Source organism: Bos taurus, chromosome 17 (assembly GCF_002263795.3).
Source record: "Bos taurus isolate L1 Dominette 01449 registration number 42190680 breed Hereford chromosome 17, ARS-UCD2.0, whole genome shotgun sequence".
Lineage (NCBI taxonomy): Eukaryota > Metazoa > Chordata > Mammalia > Artiodactyla > Bovidae > Bos > Bos taurus.
The window spans coordinates 66,635,573-66,659,513 of record NC_037344.1 but is presented as its reverse complement, the minus strand read 5'-3'; the positions used below and the strand labels follow the sequence as shown (position 1 = coordinate 66,659,513).

General features: G+C 49.9%; 1 long non-coding RNA gene across 1 annotated transcript in view; it reads right to left on the bottom strand.

The window, feature by feature from the left end:
- LOC132342643 (uncharacterized) overlaps positions 1-23,941 on the bottom strand; it is a 100,241-nt gene that overhangs the window by 16,328 nt on the left and 59,972 nt on the right. The window contains exons 2-3 of the long non-coding RNA XR_009491109.1: positions 22,285-22,373; positions 15,356-15,413 (exon numbers count right to left, since the gene is read on the bottom strand). This is a non-coding gene — a long non-coding RNA (uncharacterized lncRNA). The remainder of the gene's footprint in view (positions 1-15,355; positions 15,414-22,284; positions 22,374-23,941) is intronic.

Here is a 23,941-nt window from a genome sequence, read left to right as displayed (position 1 = left end):
TTTAAATGGGAGCTTTCATATAAAAGTCTAGATTTCTGGAATTTCTTGGAAAATGGGAACACATAGTAACGCTGAGCTTGCATTCCTGCGAGGCAGCAGCCAGGCAGAGCGATAGCAGCTGTCCCCACGGGTGGGACGCGGGGAGCCCGGCGGGCTCGGCCCCTGTTAGACCCCTGCGCTCTTTCTTGTGGGCTGCCGGGGGCTGGCGAGTCTGAGACCCTGAGCCAAAGTCAGAACCGAAGGATATGAAAACTATAAATGTGTAGGACTTCCCTGGCACAGTGGTGAAGACTCTGTGCCTCTAGTGCAGGAGATGCAGTTTCGATCCCTGGTCAGGGAATTAAGATCCCACGTGCCACTTGGCGAAGCAAAAAAAAAAATTTTTTTTAAATACATATATATGCACGGAGGGGCTTCCCTGGTGGCTCAGGTGCTAAAGCGGCTGCCTGCAATGCAGGAGACCCAGGTTCGATCCTTGGGTTAGGAAGATCCCTTGGAGAAGGAAATGGCAACCCACTCCAGTACTCTTGCCTGGAAAATTCCATGGACTGAGGAGCCTGGTAGGCTACAGTCCATGGGGTCACAAAGAGTCGGACACGACTGATGATGGTGTGTGTGTGAGTGCTACACCCTGGGTAAGTCCATGCCAAACATTAACACAAGTGCCTTTCCTTAAATAGGACTTGATCGTCTCATCCTTTTGTACTTACTATCCTCATCAATAGAAAACAATAGACTTGGCTTTAAGGGGGAAAAAATCAATACATGCAGAGCGGAGTGCTCTGCTTGCTCACAATGATAGCCATCGTTATCAAGAAGGAGCAGACAACAAAATGCCAAGCTGCGGTTTTCTCCAAACAGGGGAGTCGGGGGCAACCGGAATCGCTGTCTCTCTATCTTCTCCACCACAATCCCTCTCTTAACTCTCCTCAGGCAACTACAGGCCAGCTATGCGTAAATTTCAAAGCAAATCATGGTTCGCTCACCTTAACAGAGATGCGATTCCGCGGGAAGAAGTCCTGTTGGAGGCGGGGCCTGGAGCCTGGTGGGAGGGCTTTGTCGGGCATTTCTGAACCCTTTTCTCCAGGGTCTGGAGCCTGGCACGGAAGCCAACGCTGTCAGATGGCTGAGGCACGTGGCTGTGGCCCCAGACCGCAGAGCCCCATATACAGAGGCAGAGGAGCAAAGCGAATTCCGCAGAGGAGGGGAAAGGGGAGGCTAGCCCTTTTTAAAAAAAAATCCTTAGTGGTAGGCACACAGATGGACATGATTTCACATCTGTGTGTTAACTAAAGAGCCTAGGGGTAGATAAACTGGGCTCTCAACTCCACCATGTCCCGCTAGCTGTGTGGCCTCATGCAGGCCACTTAACCTCTCTGAGCTTCATTCTTTCTACACAATAGGGATCAAACAGACCTCGTAGGCTTGCAGGGCAGATTAAGTAAGGGAAGAAAACCATATAAAGAGCAGTAGACAGTCAGAAATAATTATGGGTTATCAATGAGCATGCATGCATTTGTGATATACTATCGATATTGTTAAAAAAAAAAAAAAAAAACACCTACAGTGTGCCTGCCAGTGATGGGAAAGGTTTCTCACTCATATCCAGTCAGCCTCTCTCGACAACCCAACAAGTCTGAGGCCATTTTGCCCCACTCTAACTAGAGGAAACTGAGCCTTGGTAAGGCAGGGTGACCCATCAGGGATGACCATCTGCACGGAGATCAGGTCTGTGTGACTCACAGAGGACTCGCTGGCTCTGACCACCGCCCACTACCCCTAGGAGCATCTGGTCTATGCAGCTTTTAAACCGAGGTCATCCGGAACGTCTCCTGTGTGCCTGTGTAAACCAAGGGCAGGAATTCTGGAAACAGACCGGATTCAAGCGATTCTCCCCCCATCATCACTCTACAGCTCGGGCCAGCTCTTTCCCCTCCAAGCCTCAGTTTTATGGTCTGTCCAATGGGCATGCCCTTGGGATCCTCATGAGATTTCATTAAGATGGTTAATGCATGTAAGGACCTCATGGAACAGTGGGAGTGGCAGGCTGTGGTGTGACTATCCCCATTTTACAGAAAAGGAGAGCTGGACCCTGGGCCATCCTCACTCCCTCACTCACCCATCCATCCATTCATTCATTCCCTCTTTCATCCCTTAGCTTGTTGACCGGAGAAGCACACCCCTCTACCCAGGTCTCCGGGGGTGTCAGCACCCCTGAAATGCATGTGGGGGAGAGGGAGGCCGGGAGCAGGTCTCCCCGCTCCCCAGGCCTTCTTGTCTCTCCCTGCTGAGGAGGCAGCTGCAGCCAGACATTTGGAAACCATTACGAACATCCCCGCCTGACTCTGTTCCCCCCAGTGCGTAGCTTAAAGCAACAGATTCCAAGGAATTTTGGCTGCGTTCCTTGGCAGAGAGAGACCCAGGAGGAATGGTGGAGAGAGCTGTCTCCTCTCCGCCCCGTCCACACATGGTCCTCTTCATGTCAGGGTCCGGGGCGGCGCACAGCAGACCCAGAGGGGGGCGGGCAGGAGCTGATGCCAGGAGGAGGACTCGGGTCTCCACCCAGACTCGGCGAGGTCCTGATGGAGCCCCCGTTCTGAGCCTCAGTTTCCCCATCTGTACCTGGAAGTCATCCCAGCATGAAGACTCCCTAGCCTTACTGAGAGGGACCCAGCATTCGATGTCAATTAAATGCCCGATGCATAGTAGGTGATGGAGAAATTCTGTCTCTCTGGTTCTCATTTCAAGGTTGCTTGTTGATGTGACTAAGAAAACAGGAAGGTGGATTAAGTGAGAGCCTGGTGAAGCTGTGAGGCCCCCAGACTGCCGGATGCCCTTGACAAAGCCACTTCCCCTTCCTCTGCCGCCGTCTCCCCAGTCTTCCAGCTCTGGCACCCCGACTTTCTTAGCTGGGCACCCTGCCCGCCTTGGGGGCTCCCAGCACAACCCTTGCCCAGATGGCCCTCCAAAGCCCCTCACGTCTTCCTCTCTCCCGACCTCCCTCCATCATTTTATCTCATTTCTTTCTGTTTCCTTGTTCTCTCTCTTCTGCTCCTTTGGTTACATCTTCTCATGTGTTTCCTTTGCTCCTCGCTCTCTCCAGCCTCTCCCTTCAATCTCCATGTGTTTTTGTCTCTCTATCTCCTTGAATATCCCTCTCTGCCTGTCCCTCTTTCCTATCTGTGCCTCTGTCCCTCCCTCCCTCCTTCTGTCTCTCTCCCCCTCTTTCTCTCTCCCTCTCTCTCTCTGACTCCCGCCCTCCACCCCATCACTTTGTTCCCTGCCCCTCCACACCTCTCTGCCTCTCCCCTTTCCCCACCACCTCCTGTCTACTTCCATCCGTTTCATCCACAGAAGCCCATTCATCCCAGAAGCCGCCAGGACTCTGTCGGGAGCCCCAGCATTCCGTGATGAGGCTCTCGTGAGTGATTTCTCTCCCCACTGCGTCACTGAGCCCTGTCAGACTGCTTTCTGCAGGGCTGCACTGTCTGTTCCCCGTCTGCCCCCTCCAGCTTCTCCCGGAGCCCTCTGCTCTGAGAATGGACCTTCTGCAGGCATCATCACCAGCTCGCTCCGCCCTGGCTTCTGGATGCAAGTCCTGAAGGGGTTCAGGGTGCAGAAGGCAAGATCGGCTGGATACCCTGTGGTTTTGACTCCACCCCAGGGTCCAGGTCCTGGTGGGCGGCCAGCTCCCGCAGCCACGCCTGTCTCCAGGTCCCAGGAACTCCCCCTTCTCTCTCCCAGGCCTGGGGTGCTGACGGCTCCCCACTGTTGCCAGCCCAGAGGTGCCGCACCTTGCCTTTGGCTCCCCTAACCCTGGCCACGCTCTGATCACTCTGGCCTTCGTTATGCATCCCTTTGGTCACCCCAGGTTGAATTGCCACTTGTGTCGTTATGCGACCAAGATGGATGCAAATTTCCCCCTTCTGCCAAACCCCTCCTGCCGTCTTCTCCCCCTCTTCTCTCCTTCGACACCTCTCCACCCCTCTGCTCTCACCCACCCTCCTGCACGGGGCCCAGATCCACTCCCTAGACATACTGGGAGTTCCGCAAGGGGCAGACCTTGTCTAGACCTCCAGGGCACCCCTGCCCAGAGCCCTGCATCTAGGCAGCTCTCAGAGGCTGTTAAAATATCGCTGAATGAGTCTGGGCAGTGGAGGGGCAAGACTGTAACCAGCACGCCAGCACGTGACGTGTGTCTGCAGCACTGCGTGCATGCTCAGAGGCATCCGCTCTGGGGCTGTCCCTCCCCTTCCCAGGTGTCCCGTCAGAGCCCCTGCAGCCGTCCGGTGGGGAGGGGTGTCCCGGACAATGGGACGCGGCCATGCTCCAGCACCCCCAATTCCACAGCACCTCTCTGCATGCCCTGAGCTCACGGATGGGAGGGCTCCCCTGCTCCTGGCACCCATTCAAGCTGCCTGGTGAACTAAATTGATTTTTTATCGTTGCTCTGGAGCGAGCTTAATGAATCTGTTAGTGACGGCTGCCTGCCCCAAATGCCTCCCAATGCCTGAGCCTCCAGAACCGCTCTTCCTACAAAAGAAAAGGCGTTATTTAAGGTTCAGCCTCCACCCCTGAGAGTGTCCGGGGATCAACTGTGCCATGCCTCATCCTTTCTGGGTGTTTCCCGTCCTGGGGTGAGGCTCTAACACGGGTTAGGAATGGAAAGGCAATTGAATAGGTTAGTACACGTGGGCTTAGGGACCAATGGTCCATCTGTGCATCCATCCATCCATTCATCTATCCACTTATTCACATGTTTACCCACCCATCCACCCAACCATTCATCCACCCACCCAGCCATCTGTTTATCTATTCATCCATCCATTCATGCGTCCATGCTTCCATCTATTCACCTATCCTGCAATCCATCCAACCATTCCTTCATCTATCCATACATTTAACCACCTACTCATCCAACCATCCATCCATACATCCTTCCATGAACTAACCCACCCATTCATCTATCCACGTGTCCACTCACTCATCCATCTATCCACCCACCCACCTTTCATCCACCCATTCATTCATTTACCTACCTATCCATCTGGGCATCCACTCATCCACCTATCATTCCATCCATTCACCCATTCCTTCATCTAACCATACATCTATTCATTCATTCATCAAACCACCTGTGCATCCACTCTTCCATCCATCCTTCCCTTCATCCATCCATCCATTCACCTGTCCATCCATCCACAAACCCATCCATCTCTCCACTGTTTCACTTATTTCTTCATTCACTTGACTTTATGCATACTGATTATGAAACCCAATGTCCTTATGGTGGTCTGCAGGGTAACACACAACTGCCCCTCAAGCTGTCTCCCTCTACTCTCCCCGCTTCCCCCACTGCAATATCTCTGACACTGCTGCTGCAGGCCCTGTGTATCTGCTCTCCTCTCTACCAGAAACTGTCCTTCCTGGACACCCCCATGGCTTACCCCTCCCTCGACTAGGCCTCTGCTCAAACTTCATCCCTCAGCACATCACTCTTTATCCGTTGTGCCACATGTGCTCAGTTGTGCCCGACTCTTTGTGACCCCGTGGACTGTAGCCCGCCAGGCTCCTCTGTCCATGGGATTCTCCAGACAAGAACACTGGAGTGGGTTGCCATTCCCTCCTCCAGAGAGTCTCCCCAACCCAGGGGTCAAACCCATGTCTCCTGTGTCTCTTGCATTGCAGGCAGATTCTTTACCCTCTGAGCCCCCTTTTAATTTCCACAGAGTTCTCCTTGCCATCTGACATTACACAATAAATTATCTTGTTCAGTGTCTACTGTCTCCCACTGGAATGAAGCTCCATGAAGATAAGGGCTGTCCCAGTTCTCCTGGCCACGGCATCCCACCTCCTAGAACCATGCCTGGTCTGTAATCAGTACTCAGGACAGTTGACTTATTGAATCAATTATTTCATTAGCTAATACACGTTCCGTTACTTCTGTCACATACGAAGCCCTGAAATGAATGGTCAATGAAACCAGGCAGAGTCCTTCCCCCTACAGGACACCAGCTCCCTGGAAACACAGGATGGAAGAGGAGACTGAGCCAAACAACCACACACGTGATAGTAAAACTCCCTCTGGGCTAACAGCCTTGATGACGGTCACCTGGGGTCTATAAACATTTTAGGTTGTTTGAGTTGTATTTCTTTTTTTTATTTATTTATTTTTTTTTTGCTCGCACCCATGGCATCCTGTCTGCCACATCACCCACGTAGATGCTGGTTGAACCTAGAACCTACTCTTCTCAAGGCTCATCTCTGTCGCTCCAGGCCCTCCGTCAGCAAGAAGAGAGGGCAATGGTGGGAGTAGGGGCAGTGCTCCCTCCTCTCTGAGCTGGGCCTGGGCCTGGCTTAGAGCGTGGATACGACTGGGTTTGCTCCCTCTTTTCCCTTCTTCCACCCAAGGCAGGGGCCAGGACTACGGTGCTGCCCTGCCTCAGGGAAGAGGTGTTTAAGTAAGCCAGAGGCCCTTCCCATGTTTTATGCAGTGTCTGCTTACATTAGTCGCTCAGCCATGTCTGACCCTTTGTGAGTCTTTGCAACTGTAACCCACCAGGATCCTCTCTCCATGGGATTCTCCAGGTGAGAATACTGGAGTAAGTAGCCATTCTCTTCTCCGGTGTATCTTCCTGACCCAGGGATTGAACCCAGGTCTCCTTCATTGCAGGCAGATTTTTTAGTCTCTGAGCCATCTGGGAAGTGCCTGAGTCTCCCTAAATGTGATCCTGGGTAGCCTGTGGGGTGAAGGGACTGAAGCCCAACTTTGGTGACAACAGGTATGCAGGAGGAGCACCCCAAGACCAAAATGAGGTTGGGGCTGGATGGTGGGGAAGGTGGGGACCTGAGGGTATTGAAGATGTTACCAGACCTCAGAAGGCACAGTAGTGGGTGCACCAAGGGAGGTGTAATCTTGGCCACAGAAGCTCCCTGAGACCTCCTTCCCCAAGATCCCCATGCCTGCAGCTTGAGGATGGCGAGTCATGGCTATAGCAGTTCATTTTCCTCCAAAAGGCAACATTTCCAGTCCTCTCTGCTCTTCACCAGCCTTGCCATACCCCACCAAGAAGCAGAGTCTATTCCCCTTCCCCTTGACCCTGGGAGGGCTTATGACTGCTCTGATAAATAAAGTGCATTAATAGTGATAACATGTGACTTTGGTGGTGGGGTGGGAAGGGTAGATCTAAAAAAGCCTGACATGCTGCAGTCCATGGGGTCACAAAGAGTTGGGCATGACTCAGCAACTGAACGACAACAACAGTGGCACTAAAAGAGACACAGCTTCTACCCAGTCCTCTTCTGCTTGGGTTGCTCAGGCTTGGAACCAGCCGCCATGCTGTGAGGAAGCCCAGGCTCCATGGGGAGGCTGTGGACAGATGTGCTGGCCTGTGGCCCCAGCCAAGGTCTCAGCTTACAACCCTCATCAGCCATCTAATAGGCAAGTAAGTGAGACTTCAGATGACTCTAGTTCCTGACCTTCAAGTCTTCCAGTTGAAGTCCTAGATAAGCCAGCCCCACTGTGGCCTCTCTGAAGTTCTGACCCACAGACACTATGAGCATCATACATGCTCAGTAGTGTGTGCACTGGGTTTGGGCGTGATTTTTTCTAACACAGCCAGGTTAACTGGGATAGCAAGTACATAGACTATAGCTCCCAGTGGGCCAATCACTGTGCTAAGCAACTTGCAAATATTCACTCCCTTAATCTTCAAGTTGTCTCCTAGAAGTCCTATTCACATCTCCATTTTACAGGTGAGGACCTGACGCACAGAAAGGTAAAGCAACTTGCCCAAGGCTGCAGAATAAGAGGTTGAACTGGGCTTGAACCCAAGCAGTTTGACTCCAGGGCTCACATTCTTAATGACTGGCCAGGGCAGCCTAATGCAATTTGCATCCTTAGGGAAGTGGTAGAAATTTAAGTGTGATCAATGGAGTTCCACCTTGTAGATGCACAACCTCAGGGGATTACTGTCTCTTGTAATCAAAACTGGAGCTCTTTCCAACTCTACAGGATAAGACTTCTCTGTTGAATGCAAGTTGATAAATAGAATCCAGAAAACTAGGGATGGGTGAATGGATGGATGGATGGATGGATGAATGGATGGATAAATGGATAGATGGATGAGTTGATGGATAAATGGAAAGATGGATAAGTGAATAGATGAATGGATGAGTAGATGGCAGAATGGATAGATGGAGGGATGGATGGATGGATGGATGAATGGATGGATAAATGGAAAGATGGATAAATAAATAGATGAATGGATGAGTGGATGACTGAATGGATAGACAGATGAATGGATGGGTGGATGGATAGATGGATGGATGGATGATGAATGAATGAATGGGTGGATGGATGGATGGATGGATAAATGAATAGATGGATGAGTAGATGGATAGACGTATGGGTGCATGGATAGATACATAATGATAGTCAGTGATAAGTAGTTTATTTTTTGTGGCTTTTTTACATTCAGTTCAATTCAGTCACTCAGTCGTGTCTAACTCTTTGTGACCCCATGGACTGCAGCATGCCAGGCCTTCCTGTCCATCACCAACTCCCAGAGTTTACTCAAACTCATGTCCATTGAGTCAGTGATGTCATCCAACTATCTCATCCTCTGTTGTCCCCTTCTCCTCCTGCCTTCAATCTTTCCCAAAATCAGGGTCTTTTCAAATGAGGCAGATCTTTGCATCAGGTGGCCAAAGTATTGGAGCTTCAACTTCAACATCAGTCCTTCCAATGAATATTCAGGACTGATTTCCTTCAGGATGGACTGGTTAGATCTCCTTGCAGTCCTAGGGACTCTCAAGAGTCTTCTCCAACACCACAGTTTAAAAGCATCAATTCTTCAGCACTCAGCTTTCTTTATAGTCCCACTCTCACATCCATACACGACCACTGGAAAAACCATAGCTTTGACTAGACAGACCTTTATTGGCCAAGTGATGCCTCTGCTTTTTACATATACAGGAGTTATAGCTTAATGACAAGGCTTGTTCTGCAGTATTTGAGAAGGACAAATGAGAGATGAAGTCCCAGCTCCATGTTTCACCAACTCTCTCAGAGCCTCAGTTTCCTCATCTGTAAAATGGTCATGACCTTATCCCTCTCAGGGGATGTGACAAAGATCCATGGAGATAACACTTTTAAAGCACTTCTCATGACGCCAGCCCCTCATAAATGCTAGATTCCTCCTCTGGCCCTATCCCCTTGTCCATCCCCTTTCCTCACGCTGGCCCAGCTCCCACAAGTCCCCAGCTGGCCTGTGGCTCCCTGAGATGTCTCAGGCAGCAGGGGTCCCTCCCCAGCCCCCGCTCCCCTCGAGCTGGTGGTCATAGAAGTGTGTCTCCCTCTAACGTACGATGCCAGGCTGCTGGCAGCCTCCAGCGCCGAGCACAGCTGCCAGGCCGGCACGCCTCCTTCCACACAGCTGCTGGGATGCGACCTTGTCTATCAGGCAGCCCCAGGAAACCCGCTGAGTGTGCTCCCAGCTTGGGAGGTGACATAAATATTTTCCAACATGCAGGCAACAGTCTGATTGGTGCCTTCCCCAGAGTGCCAAACTCCAAGCTTGGGGCCGCAGAAGCAAAAAAGGAAAAAACAAAAAAAATTCCTTTTGCCAGTGAAGTCTGGCTCCTTCCTTCACTGAAGTGTTTAACTCTTCCTATCTCCCATTTGTTTCCTTGTTTACTCCAAGTTCTAACCCAAATGCTGACATGCAGCAGGGTTCAGTGAAATACTCCCAGTGATGAGGACAGCCCTGGCCCTTACCTCACTGAGCCAACACACCATCTAGGGCAGCATCTCAGACCTGAGTGTGCATTAGAACCGTCTAACGTGAGAATAATATGGTGGCTTAAAACTTAATATAAGATATGTTTTAGAGTCCTTGTCTCTCAGAGATAGATGCAGCGCAATCCAAAGATATCATGACAGGGTGTCTAGATTTGCTCCAAAACAATACAGGAGGAGTCACACAGGGAAAGTAGTATTATCGCCTTTAAATTCCAGATGACAAAACTGAGTCTTGGAGAGACTGGTGCCTCAGCCAGGGAGTGCTGGCAGGGCACTTGAACCCAGGAAATGTGTCTTCAGAGCCTCTAAACCCTGAGCTCCTGGTAAGACATTATCTCAGCGTCTTCACTGACCGCTTCCCCAGGTGACATGCCCCTGGAAACCCAGAAAGTCACACGCAGGGAGTTCTGTAATTCTATCTCATGTGCTTATCCTACTCTTTGTGACCCCATGGACTGTAGCCCGCCAGGCTCCTCTGTCCATGGGATTTTTCAGGCAAGAGTACTGGAGTAAGTTGCCATTTTTCTTCTCCAGGGGATCTTCCCGACCCAGGGATAGAACCCATGTCTTCTGTGTCTCCTGCATTACAGGTGGATTCTTTACCCCCTGAGACATCGGGGGAGCCCCAATTCTATCTCATAAACAGATGCAAATCAGGTCCTTGAGCGAGATGGGAATGTTCCTGTTTTGAAAATGAAAAATAGTGGTGTGGTTTTCTTTGCAGCTACCATCTCCTGAGCCACGGTGTCACAGTCACAGTGGAGTGCGATCCATACCTGTCCTGTCATCGGAGGCTGGCGACTCCTGCAGGGAGATGCGCAGTCCTCAGCAAGGTGTGGGGAGAGCCCTGCCTGAGGTCACACACAGGCATCTGAGGGTGAAGGGAAGTCGGCCTGACAGCCAAACCCACCCCAATCCCCTTCCGGCCACCGAGCTGCCTGGAGATGAACACAGCAGCTCACCCTGAGGATACAGGACACTGTAGTGAAGAACGTGGTCGGTGCATTTTTTTTACAGAAAAGCTAAGAAGGTGCCTCGCCAAAGCAGCGTCTTGCATCCCACTTGACCTGATTTTGAGGGCAAGGCGTTCCAAAAGTGAATGAACACAGTCAGGACTACTGAGCGTACCAGCTGAGGAGTGCCGAGCACCTGAGCTTTCGGTGGCCTGATCTGCTGCGACGCGAGCCTCCCGATCCCCCGGAGGAGAGAGGCCGGTGAGCGTTCTCCTCACCCCTGGGGCCCCTGGGACGCTGAGCCCTCTCTGTTCTCTGAGAAGATGGGGAGGGGTCCCAGTGGAGGTCCCAGAGAAGACCCTTCCTGTGCTTTGACATCCTCCCCCAAGGAGAGTGGCCTTATTTTGGGGAGAGGGGGTGGGAAGGGAAGAATATCAACATAGATTCTCCCTTTATATGACAATATTAATTCCAGATGGGTCTTGTGAACACAGAGCCAAATGTAAAAATTAATAAAAATTTGAAGATAAAAATGGAAAGTTAATGACACTAGGGAAGGGAAGGTATTTCTTAAGCAGAAAAAAAAAAAACAAAGAAATAAATCACAAAGGAAGGGAAAATTGGATAGATTTGTGTACCTGAAATGAAACAGAAGGAGAAAAAAAGATTTAACTAAAGACATCATAAGTGAAATTAAAATCTGGCTGAAAAATGGATGAAGAGTATTTGCAACCCTCATGATAAACAAACGGCCAGTGCCCCATATATTTTTTTTAACCAGGATCTTGCATATCAAATAGAAAACACTAAAACCCTAAGAGAAAAGAAGTCAAAGGAAATAAACAGATAGTTCCTAGAAGAAGAAATGTAATTGACAGATGAACTCATGAAAAAAAAAAAAAAATGTATCTAGCCAATCTCAAGAGAAACAAATTGTTGGTTGGGCAAAGATTTAAAGAAGTGGATTCTGTACTGGTGAGAGGCAGCTGAGCGAGGGCCCTTCACCACTGCTGGAGAGGGAACTCACCCTTCTAGAAGGCGTCTACTTGTGTGGCTTCCCAGGATGAGCTGGTGGTAAAGAATACACCGGCCAACGCAGGAGACGGAAGAGACGTGGGTTCGATCCCTGGATCGGGAAGATCCCCCGTAGGGGGTCATGGCAACCCACTCCAGTATTCTTGCCTGGAGAATCCCATGGACAGAGGAGCCTGGTGGGCTACAGATAGGGTTGCAAATCAAGAGACCTAAAACTTCCATTTCTGGCCTATTAAAACCACTTCCAAAAACCTATCCTCAGGGAAAATCATGTGTACAAAGGTCAGAACCATCCCAAGTATTCACTCTACATCATGGATTGGACATATGATGGGGTTCTGTACGCCTCTTTAGAAAGTAGTTAAAGACTCACAATTAAGACAGAATGTGGTAAAATATCTCGTACAGAAAAACTGCATTTTAGAAATGATCTTGAAGTCGGTGTGAGCCTGTGGCTGTATGGACCTGCGTAAATGCAGAAATGCTAGGTGGAAGGATATTCATCATAAAACACCATAAAATTAACAGCAGATTTGGGAATTGGGGACGATGTTTAATTGTCTTCCTTATATTTTTATATGTTACAATGTTCTATTACAAGCACATATTATTTTTGTAATAAGGAAAAATTTTAAGCCAATCCAGTAAAATTAGAAAAGCTGCCCTCCACTTGGGGCCATCTGCACAGGTAGAGGCCTCGAAAGATGTGTAAGGGAAGGCAGGGTTGCTCAGCCTTGGGGCTGGTGGCATTCCAGGTCAAATAATTCTTTGTGGTGGAGGCTGTGCATTATGGGGTGTGCAGCAGCAGCCCTGGCCTCTACCCATCAAATGCAAGCAACAAACTTGCCAAGCTGTAACAAGCAAGTATGCCTCCAGACGTGGCCAAATGGGGGTGGGGAGGTGGAGGAGGACCAAAAATCACTTCTGGGTGAGAACCACTGCAGCCAGGAGTAAGGAAGGAGCAGTTTATCTTTAAGGTATCTATTTCTTTTTGGTTGTGCTGGGTCTTCACTGCTACGCAGGCTTTTCTCTAGCTGCAGCGAGTGGAGGCTACTCTTCCTTGCGGTGCGGAAATTTCTCATCGTGGTGGCCTCTCTTACTGCAGGGCTCTGGAGCACAGGCTCAGTAGTTGTGGCACATGGGCTCTGTTTGTCGCTCCACGGCATGTGGAATCTTCCCGGACCAGGGATCGAACCTGTGTCTCCTGCGTTGGCAGGAGGATTCTTTACCACTGAGCCACAGGGAAGCCCAGGAAGGAGCACTTATCATCTCTTGGTTCTGGGGATGATACTCATGCAACCCTGGGTTCACTCATTCATTCATTTAATGGACATTTTCATATCCTAGCTCTGAGTGCTGGGGGACCACCGCGCTGGTCCCACATCATAGTCTCACGGTGTGGACTCAGGAAAGTCACCCAAGGCTCCTGTATTGGTAAAACCCTCCCTGAGCCCTTTCTGAGGTGCTAGTCCAGCCACGAGGAGCATGCAGCCAGGGACGGTGCCATGGGACTCCAGGCTCTGCTCTCCAGAGGTCACAGTCTGGGAGAGACAGCCACGAGTCCACTACACAAACAGCTATGTTTGTGGAGAGGGATGGGTGTTAACAGGTGATGTCAGTGGTGATGGATGAATGGAAGAGAGACTGTCAGGGAGGGTAACAATGGTGGCCATGCCTTTAAAGATAGCCCTTTACACGCGCACTGCACTTTACAGTTTATAAAGTGAGACAGAGTATTAAAAGGCAGCAACATCACTTTGCCGACAAAGGTCGGTATAGTCAAAGCTATGGTTTTTCCAGTAGTCATGTATGGATGTGAGAGTTGAACTGTAAAGAAAGCTGAGCACCAAAGAACTGATGCTTTCGAACTGTGGTGCTGGAGAAGACTCTTGAGAGTCCCTTGGACTGCAGGAAGACCAAACCAGTCCATCCTAAAGGAAATCAGTCCTGAATATTCATTGGAAGGACTGGCGCTGAGGCTGAAGCTCCAATACTTTGGCCACCTAATGCGAAGAGCTGACTCATTGGAAAAGACCCTGATGCTGGAAAAGATTGAGGGCAGGAGGAGAAGGGGATGACAGAGGATGAGATGGTTGCATGACATCACCGACTCGATGGACGTGCGTTTGAGCAAACTCCGGAAGACAGTGAAGGACAGGGAAGCCTGGCGTGCTGTGGTCTGTGGGGTCGCAAAGAGTCGGACACGAATGAGTGACTGAACAGCAACAACAAAAGGAGATCCTCAGGGTTTTGGCAGGAAACCAATAGTACATTTTGTGGAGTTTACCTGAGAGAGTTTAAGGATGGGGTACTTCGAAAGCAAGGGAAGGGGGAGGAAAAGCCATCAGGGATGAGGCAACAGCATTTGAGAGCAACCAACAGCCAAGAACCCGTCCATCCTTCGGCCTAAAGGAGCCTCAGGAAGGTGCTGAGTCCTGGGGAGAGTTGTGGCTGCCACCAGGGGAGACAGCCTCCCCACAGAAAGGGATGCAGCAGGGGGAAGGAATTTCTCAATGTCACTCTCCTCCTGCCCTCCAGGCTCCTGACATCGCCTCCCACTGGCCAGACCCTACAGAACACCCGAGAGCAAGGGAGCCTGATACCGGTGTGGGTCAGACACGTGAGTCAAACCACAGCTGGAGAAGGTAAAGGAGATCGAGAGGGGCATACCGAAGAAGTCAGGGCAGAAAGCATTGTCTTGTCTTCTCATTCCACCACCACAGCAATCCTACGAGGTAGATTTTGTTATCTTCCTTTTATATAATGTTCAGAGAGCTATAGTGATTTTCCCAAAGTCATACAGCTACAGGGGATGGAAGCAAGACTGAAAGCACGGTTTGCCTGGGTCTCTGAGTTCCAGGCTTTATTGTTAGGAGAAATCTGGGTTCAAATCCCCGCCCCTCCACTTATGAGCTTTTGACCTTGGGCGACACCTGTGTATCACTGTATGTGGATGTACCTACGAAGCGGGGTTAGTGGCACCTACACCAGCGAGCTGCTGAGGGCTGGGTCAGAAGTGTAGGTTGTAGGGCCCCTGCTGGGAGGGAAGGGAGCTGACTCAGGCAGAGGCCTGCCCACTTCCCACTGGGCAGCTATTAACCAGCGCATCAGACTCTGCATTAGGCAGGGGGCAATTTATCCGCCTTCTCCTCCACCTGCAGAATCGATCTCCATGCTCAGCTGCCTCATTGAGATTCAGGTCCTCCGCTCCGGGACTCCATCCCAGTGTCTGGTCAATAGCTTATATTTTTAATTTGTCAATAATCAGTCGGGACCTTGGCCAGTGCCCCGCGGAGGGAGGGCTCAGCAAGATCACTCCACAGTAGCGGGAGAGGAGGGCAGAGTGCGTGAAGGGGAACAGATCCTTGAGCTGGGCTAACAAACCCAGGTGGGGATGGCAAACAGCTGGGGTAGCCACAGCAGCCACGGCCTGGGTGTCGCGAGACCTCAGACACGAGCCTGAAGTGGACAAAACCTGGGTTCAACACCAGCTCTGCCACTTTAAGGACAGGTGGCCTTGACAAGGTCAAAAACCGGTCAAGGCGGCTCTGGCCAAGAGACTTACCTCTCGGAGCCTTCATTTCCACGTTTGTCAGGCAGCCGCTGTAATAACGAACAATAACCTGCAGGGTGGTAGAACAGCCAGTGACTTCATACAGGCAAAGTTGCCGAGGAAAATGCCTGGCACATATACACATTAACTACAGTGGTTTTATTTTTAGCCAAACAAAAGACACAGTTTATAAATAAAACAGTAGTTATCAGTATCCTTGCTGATTCTTAATACAGATGGGGAACCGGACACCCACAGAGCAGAAATGACCGTTCCCGTTTTACAGATGAGGAGACTGAGGCTCAGAGAAGAGAAATTATTTGCCGCGAGTCACACAGCTGGAGGGTGGGAGAGCTGCAGTTGCAAAGCCAAGCCTCCTGCTTCTAATCATCATGCAAAAGTCAGAGTCTGCAGTGTAAGTGCCCAGAACAAACGCAGCTTCACCTCCCTCCCTCCAATCTTGCCATGTTTTCTCCCCCCGACCTTTTTTTGTGTGTGTGTGAATAAGTACATTGCTTCCTTCTCTTTGAGGAGCAAGCACAGTGCCCACCAGAGGACAGGGAAGTGAGAACAGCAGGAAAATCTATTTTTTATGAGTCTTTACCCATCCTGTCACCTAAAAAAAAAAGGAAAAACTCAATTCCTACCTGTCCTGTGCCCCTCCCAAATAAAGAGCCCAGGAGAGATCAGGAGCACTGGAATGGGGAGTGGCGGGGGGAGGTGGCTGAAGAAATCAGCACTGCCCAGGAGGGAGCAGGGGTCTTCCCAAGGTCAAAGGGCAGACAGCGTTAGAGCCAGGACATGCATATAGCATGTCGATGGCCAGCCCTAGACTTTCTTTCCTAGTCCTTTGCCTCTAACATCATGGGAGCCTGGTTCCCCATGGCTGTTGATGCCTCTTCTTGTGGACTCCACTGTCAGGCCCCATGGGACAGGCAGATTCCCTAAGACAAGCCAGGCAGATGCTCCAGTTTTCTGTGGGCTGTCCAGCAGGCTCACAAGACACACGTGCCTGCCCAGCTTTCCCTGCTGCAGCCTCCAGGTCCCACCCAGCCCTGGAGACTTCCCCCCTCTTCATCCTGCCCGGCTCCTCAGTCTCCAGAGAACCTACCCTCCTGAGTCTGCATCTATTGAAAGATGCTTTTCCACCAGAACACTCCCCAGACACCAGCAGAATCCCCCATAGGTAGCATCCAGAAGCTGTTAAACGCCCCCCAGGGACTCCCAGAGCTCCTGGGACCCACTTCGAAGTGTCGATCACAGGCAGGGATCTCAGGGAGCCCAGAACATTGGTTTCTCAGGAACCTCTGTGGCCACCTAACCCCCTTCCTATTGAACAGAGGGGACACAGAGCCAGCTGGCAAAGGGCAGGGATTCTGCTCTTTGTGCGTGGCACCCCTCACCTCCTCACCAGTGCTGGGAGTGGTAAGTGGGTCAGAACCAGTCCGTCTTCAGGGCTGCAGACAACTCCAAGGGAATCAGGCTCTCTTGAGAGCCTCCTAGTGGGCTCATTGTCTCAGGCTGGTGGATGGAGTAAGGAGGGTGAGTTTGTCTACGCTTTGCTGTGTGAACCCAGGGAAGTCACTTTCCCTCTCTGAATTTTAGTTGTTCCATCTACATTGGATCATAACAAGTCATCCAAGTGATCAGGAGGATGAAGTATCATCCACAGCATCACTTTCCCCTCCCCCCCCACTCCCTTCCCTCCTAACCTCCTCTTTTTTCTTCTTTTTCTTTGCAGCTCTCATTTATTAAACATTTGCACCATACACAAGACATATTTCAAAAAATGTTTGTAAGAAGCTTAGGAAGAAGTTCTTATTACCCTGTTTTCCAGGTGATGAGACTGAGGGTTGGAAAGATTTATTTGCTTGTCCTGCGTCACTATAAGGTCCCCAGAGAGGCAACCAGCATTTGGACCTGGGCGGCCGGAAAGTCGGCGACCTTAACCCCTGCCCAACCCTCCTCCTACACAGAAGAACTTGGCCGAGGAGACCCTGCAAACACCAGTGATGATTCTTCGCCTGGTGTTCTTTTTGGTTTCACAATCCAGAGCAGTCATGTTTGAGCCTAAGCATGAAGCACTGGGCCAGCTTTAATTCTTTCTGCGTTTCCCACGGCTGGGACTGAGGACAGCAGGTGGGTTTGCTGAGGAGCAGTCAGATGTGAAATGGGTCAGAGAACAAATGGAGAAGGAGCATTTAGCGTGTTTGGGTTCCTCGGCGGCTGGGAGTCATCCATGCAGGAAGTGCCTTGAATCTATAGATTTCCCCTGCGGCTGGGAGGGGTCAGCCAGCCTGGTGACAGGGAGGCCCTCGGGCAGGGAGGTGACACTGCTAAGCCTTTGCACCAGTAAAAGGTCCCTTCCAGATTTTTCTCACCGTCTGACATGCCTGCCCTACTAGCTGTGTAGTCTTGGACAGGCTATGTCCCTCTCTGGGCACCAGTTTCTTTATCAGTGTAACATACACACTGGGGCTGAGGAATAGCGGTGTCGGCTACAGCTACTTCTTCAAAAGTTCCTATCCACTGGTTAGAGCTTCTAACTTCTACCATCTGAACTTTAGAATTACTCGGGCTGGGGCAGCGGGGCGTCTTAGAAATGTCAATGACCACGCCCTGTCCCAAAAAATTGAAGAAAAATGCCTGGGGATTGGCTCAGCCATCAATATTCTCTAAGACTCTCCTGGTGGCTCTAGCTGGTAGCTGCTCTGTACCATCCCTGGAGCAATGCCTCTGAGTGGCAGGTGTTAAGTAGCGTCATTTGACTGCTAAGACACGGAGGCCCAGACAGGGAAATGAGCTGCCCAAGGTCACAGGTATAGGCCCAAGGGTCTCTGTCCAGAGTGCTGAAATGGGAGGGCTGGTGACTCCGGCCTGAGTCTAATGCGTGCACTCCTGGGATTTCACTCTCACCTTCGCACAGATTGCTTGTCCTATAAAAGACATTTTTCTCTTGTCTTCTCTCTTCCTTTCTCTCCACATGTAATTTGCTCTCTCCCTCAGTTCCCCACCTCTATCTTTTCATAGATGTATCTCTTCCTCCCTGGGGAAGCAGGGTGTGCTGCAGTCCATGGGATCGCAGAGTCAGATAACACAACTTAGCAACTGAACAACAGATCTCTTGCTCCTCCTCTCTCTTTTTCTTTCTTTCTCTGCTCTTTCTCTCTCTCTTTCCTCCATCTCTTCCTTGTTTTATCTTTCTCTCCATCTCTGTCTTTCCTTCTGCATTTCTCTCTACTTTCTCATTTTGCCTCCCTCTCCTCCTCCTCCTATCTCTTTCTCTCCCTCTCTCTTGGCTCAAATCCCCATCTTCCCAGCTGCTCCCCAGGACCCTTGACTTGAATCTCTTCCTCAGCCAGTCCTTGTCCCTCTGCCTGCCTCCCCACCAGCAAACACTGACCTCCAGCCCAAGTTCTCCTTCCCTAGCCTTACCCAGCCCTTTGGGGAAGTCTAGCTTCTCCATATGATTCTAGAAGGGGATTGGGAACCAGAGATGTCCCTTCCTTCTCAATCCTCCACTGTAGAGAGACCACTGGGGAAAGTGGCTTTCCATAATCCAGTGGGGCAGTAGCTTCCCAGCAGCTCCTCCCAATGGGGACACATTCCTTCAATTGAAAAGCCTCTTGCTGAGCATCTATGTCCAAGATTCTGGGAACACAACAAACATGAAGGTGACCTGACCTCTTCTCCCCTCTTTCCAGTGAGGGGGACAAAAATAAACAAAGAATTTAGACACTGATTTTAATTATCTGTCACTAAGATAATGGCCAAAATATCAGGTTAGAAGATGACTTGGGGTGGAACCAGGGTTACTTTAGGTTGAAAGATCAAGGAAAAGTATCTCCAAATAACTGACATTTAAACTAAGACCTACAAGATGAGAAGGAATCGGCTGTGCTGAGGGGCAGGAAAAGAGGATTTCAAGCAGAAGGTACAGCAAATGCAAAGATCCTGCTCCTGGAAAGAACTTGATACAGTCAGACAACAGGAATAAGGCTCATGTAAATGCAGAAACAGAAATAAGGACTAAAACTCAAGAGATGAGGTTGGAGACATCAACTGCCAGGCTCTGAGTATCCTTGGAGTAGGCAAAATGGAATTTGTATTTTACTTTTTATGTCATGGGTTTGGGGCTGGGGCACGCCTGTCATCTCATTCGCATGGTCATTGGTTCCTGAGGGCAGGAGGATGGGAAAGAGCAGACATCAGGACATAGATCATTTCATGGTTGTGGCTTGGATTTAGAGGTTCATTTAAAAGTGGTACCTTTCCCCTTCTCTTTTCCAACTCCACCCCATCAGGGCTTCAGCAATTCTGACTCACCTAGTCCCCCTCACAGGGCCCACATCTAGGGCTCTACCTCAGGTGTAGTGGCTGTCATCACTACAGTCGCCATCACCGTCATCCCCGTCATTATCACCATCCCCCTTATCGTCATCACCACCATCATCACCACCAGCACCACCACCACCACCACCATCCTCACTGCTGGGGGCTCTAGCTGACATAGGGATGAGCACAAGGAACAAACTACAGTGTCCTTCAAGGTCTAGCTCAAATTTTTGCCATAAAGTCAACGACAAGCGTATTTAATCCCATAACCATTTACAGAATGCCTACTACATGCAATACAGAGAGAAGCAGACCCCCCGAGTAAGCTAATATGGATGCTGACATCAAGAGCTGCTGTCGTTTATTGGACACTTGCTAAGGGCCAGTCCCCTTGCTAAGGGTTTTACATGAATTACCTCCCTAAATCCTTATGATAATCCTATGAGCCTTTCCACTTTTCTGATGAGAAAATTGAGACATGGGGAGTTGAAGCAATCAATTAGGCAAAAAAAAAGCTGTCTACTCCATCCCTACCCTGGAGGCATCTTTTGGTTACTCGGCTTGCCCCCAACCCCCTAAAACTCTGTACTGAGGGGTTGACATGTTACCTTAAAGGGAACATATAGTTGAGCCCAGGGGAATAAGAGGTCAATTTGCCCAAGTGAATTCCAATCTGAGCACCTCTAATTTATTTATACTTGTTTTCTGTGAAACTGTTTCTTCATGTGCAAAGAAAGAAAAAAGAATCATTGCTCAAAAATTGGTGACTAGTGGAATAGTAATAGCAGTTTTAGAGCTCATATCCATGTTAGCCCGTACGGATACCTTCTCAAGCCCAAGAAGGATGACCTAACTAATGGTAGAGTTTCAGGCATGCTGTCAAGAAGCATGAGTGTGTGCTTAGGTGCTCAGTTGTGTCTGACTCCTCGTGACCATTTGGACTGTAGCCTGCCAGGCTCCTCTGTCCATGGAATTTTCCAGGCAAGAACAGTGGAGTGGGTTGCCATTTTCCTCCTCCAGGGAAACTTCCCGACCCAAGGACTGAACCTACGTCTCCTGTGTCTCCTGCATTGCAGGCAGATTCTATACCCAGTGAACCATCAGGGAAGCCTGTTGTCAAGAAGAGGGGATAGTATATTTTTGAGTGAAAATCTGGGAGTGATGGCTGATCCAGGAGCAAAAGGTTTCAGTAGGGACAATGTGTCCCTCTGGGCTAAGTGTCCTTCCTTCTCCATAGTGATACTAAAGGGGAACCTCCTTACCGCACCCCAGCACCAACAATCCTCTCCCACAAGCCCTCCCTCTGAATCACAAGCTATTTTGCCCCTTCTGGAACGCATGGCTAATCAGCGCCTCATTGAAGGCAATACTCAGTCGTGCTGTGGCGTGAAGGGACTCGTGCACCACATATCACCCCAGCTGCTCTTACAAGCAGGAGATCAATAGTCCAGCAATAGGCATTTCATAATTAAAAGTAGACGAAGAAGAAGATGAAGAAGAAGGGGACGAAGAGGGAGGAGGAGAAGGAGGAGGGTGGTGGGGAAGGCAAGGACCTTGGCAGATGGTCCTTCCTCTTCCTTAGCCCTCTGGTTCCCAAGGCTCTGGCGGATTTGCTAGGACAATAAGTCCTGTTTGGAGCTGCCCCAAAAGGCCAGCTGGGAAAGGACTTCAGTAAACTCATGTAGTCCGTTCCCCTGCCTGGAGGATAAATGCTGCCATTTTTAGGCTTCTGAAGTGCCATTTAAGAACTTCTCAATGCCTTTCTGCATCACCCGAAGCTGGCTGGAGTGGACGTCGGTTCCTATTCTCTACCCACCATCTGTCCCCATCCTTAAGTTAAGCTTTCAGCTCTTCCTCTGGGAACATCTTCACCTCAGGGTCATTCAGTCCAGCATGGGATGAACATGACCTCCCCAACCTGGAGGTGGGCATGTGGACAGATCTGACCAGTAAGAGCAACCTATTAATTCTCAAGACCAGAAGGACTGGTTGACGGACGCACATGTGACCTGAATTAAGTCAATCTGGGTAAATTCTGGGACTTCTGCTGCAACTGTTCCTCTCTCAGCTGGGGTTGGACAACAGACACCTGAAGCCACTGTGGACCATCTTGTCACCGTGGATTTAAAAAACGACTTCCAGCCAGCATGCTGGAAAACAAAGCTGACAAATGGAAATGTGGGGGAAAAGGAAATCAATCAAGTCTCAGCAAAACTGGTGGGCCTCTGAATACAGCCATGCAAAACTCCAGGTTAGGCTCTTAATTATGAGACCTCATAAATCCTCTTTTGCCTAAATTATTTTGAATGAAACTTTCTTCCTTGTATATTAAAGAGTCCTGAAAAATTCACTTTTGTCTTTCTGGGTCCACCCTTCCAATCAATGAGTTGCTTAATGTAAAGGGAAAAGGCACAGATGGATACGGATTCAGAGTCCAGCGTCCAACTCCACTGTCTACAGGCTGTGTGATCTTTGGCAAATTGCCTCAGCTTTTTGAAACTCAGTTTCCTCATTTGGAAAGTGGGTATGATACCACCACTGTAAGAGTTGTTGTGAGGATTAAATAAGACAGTATCTAGATGTCATTGCAAAGACCCATCACTTACCTTCATCACCATTTGCAACAGCAAACTGGATCTGCTAGCCCGTTCCGGTGTGGAGAAAAAAAGGTGTGGCAGCGTCAACTGGCCCCATCCTGCAAAACAGAAATTTATGAAGTTTAATTGAGGTAACAGTTTTTCTTCAAGTACAGAATTAGCTGGAGGTAGTCATGATGCGAAAGTCAAAGTGTTAGTTGCTCAGTCGTGGCCGACTCTTTGGGACTCTATGGACTGTAGCCCACTAGGCTCCTCTGTCCATGGAACTCTCCAGGCAAGAATACTGGAGTGGGTAGCAATTCCCTTCTCCAGGAGATCTTCCTGAACCAGGGATCAAAGCCAGGTCTCCTGCATTGCAGGTGGATTCTTTACCCTCTGAGCCACCAGGGAAGCCATGATGCTAAAATGAAGATAAAATATTGCTTGAACATCCAGATGCCACCATCTGCTTTCTTTGTGTTATCTTACATAAGTTTCACAATTCTGAGGAAACCAAGGTTCAGAGAGGTGCAGCAACTGTCCTAAGGTCACACAGCTGGCAAGCCTGAGTCCAGAGTCTGGGCCCCTCTTCTGGCACTGGGCTGTGCCAGTTCCCATGATGAAGCCCAGGTCTTGGATGCTGACCACGTCCTGAGCAAGCCTCGCTAAGCATCTCCCCAGCGAATCTTCTTACCATCCCTTTGAAAACCGCAAGGGACCCATTTCATGGAAGGAAAAACAGTAGTGCTAGGTGTCAGGTACACTTAAAGCGGGGATCCAAGACCCCACTGCTCAATTTGGTATAAATTGCGATTTCATATTACACAGATTTTACCACAATGTAAAAATGGTAGGAAAATCACGTTTTAAGAGCACATATGAACACATCCTTTGGCCCACTGCTGGAAGGTACCCTGAGAAAAATCAAGCTGATGTCGTCAAACTGGAAACAACTTAACGGGTCTACCAGTGCGGCCCTGATGTTAAAATAAGGGACGCACACGCATAAGAAGCTATTAATTATTCCAAAGACTGAAGCAGAACTGTTTGTGCTCACCATGAAAAGATGGATCCAACTATGTTAGCAAATGAAACAAGATGCAGAACAACAACAAAACACCCTGAAGCAAAAAGCCCTCCACGGCCCACCACCTCCTCCCTGTCAGCTTCACCCGCGCCCCTCTCCCACACCACAGCCCTGGGAAACCCTCCTCATCACCCAGCCCCTCTGCTGGAAATGTGCTTCTTTTCCACATTCTTTAAAGGCACGCTCGTCAGCCTCTCTGTCCCAGCCCCCAGTCCCGCCCGACACAGATGGAGGGACAGTGGACCTGTTCCGGATACCCAGCGGTATGATCGGTGGGGTCTGTGACCAGCGTCGGTCCCTGACCTTGAGTCTTTTCCTTGGTCATCCTCTGCTGACCCTGTGAATTCATGTGGGGTGGGAGGGTGAGGGGACAGAAGTGATGTGGTCAGGCATCTCCTTGGTTCCAGATGCTGTGCTGTTGTTTCCCTTCGGTGTGTTTTTCTCTGAATCTTTCGTTTTGTCCTTGTATTCTCCCATTTTACATGTGAGAAAAACTGAGGTCTTGGAAGAGAAAGGATTTACTCTGATGAGGTTGCCAGCTGCTTGTTGCTGGGTTCAGCGTACAAACCTCGACTGGGAGAAGAGTGCAGCGGAGCAGCT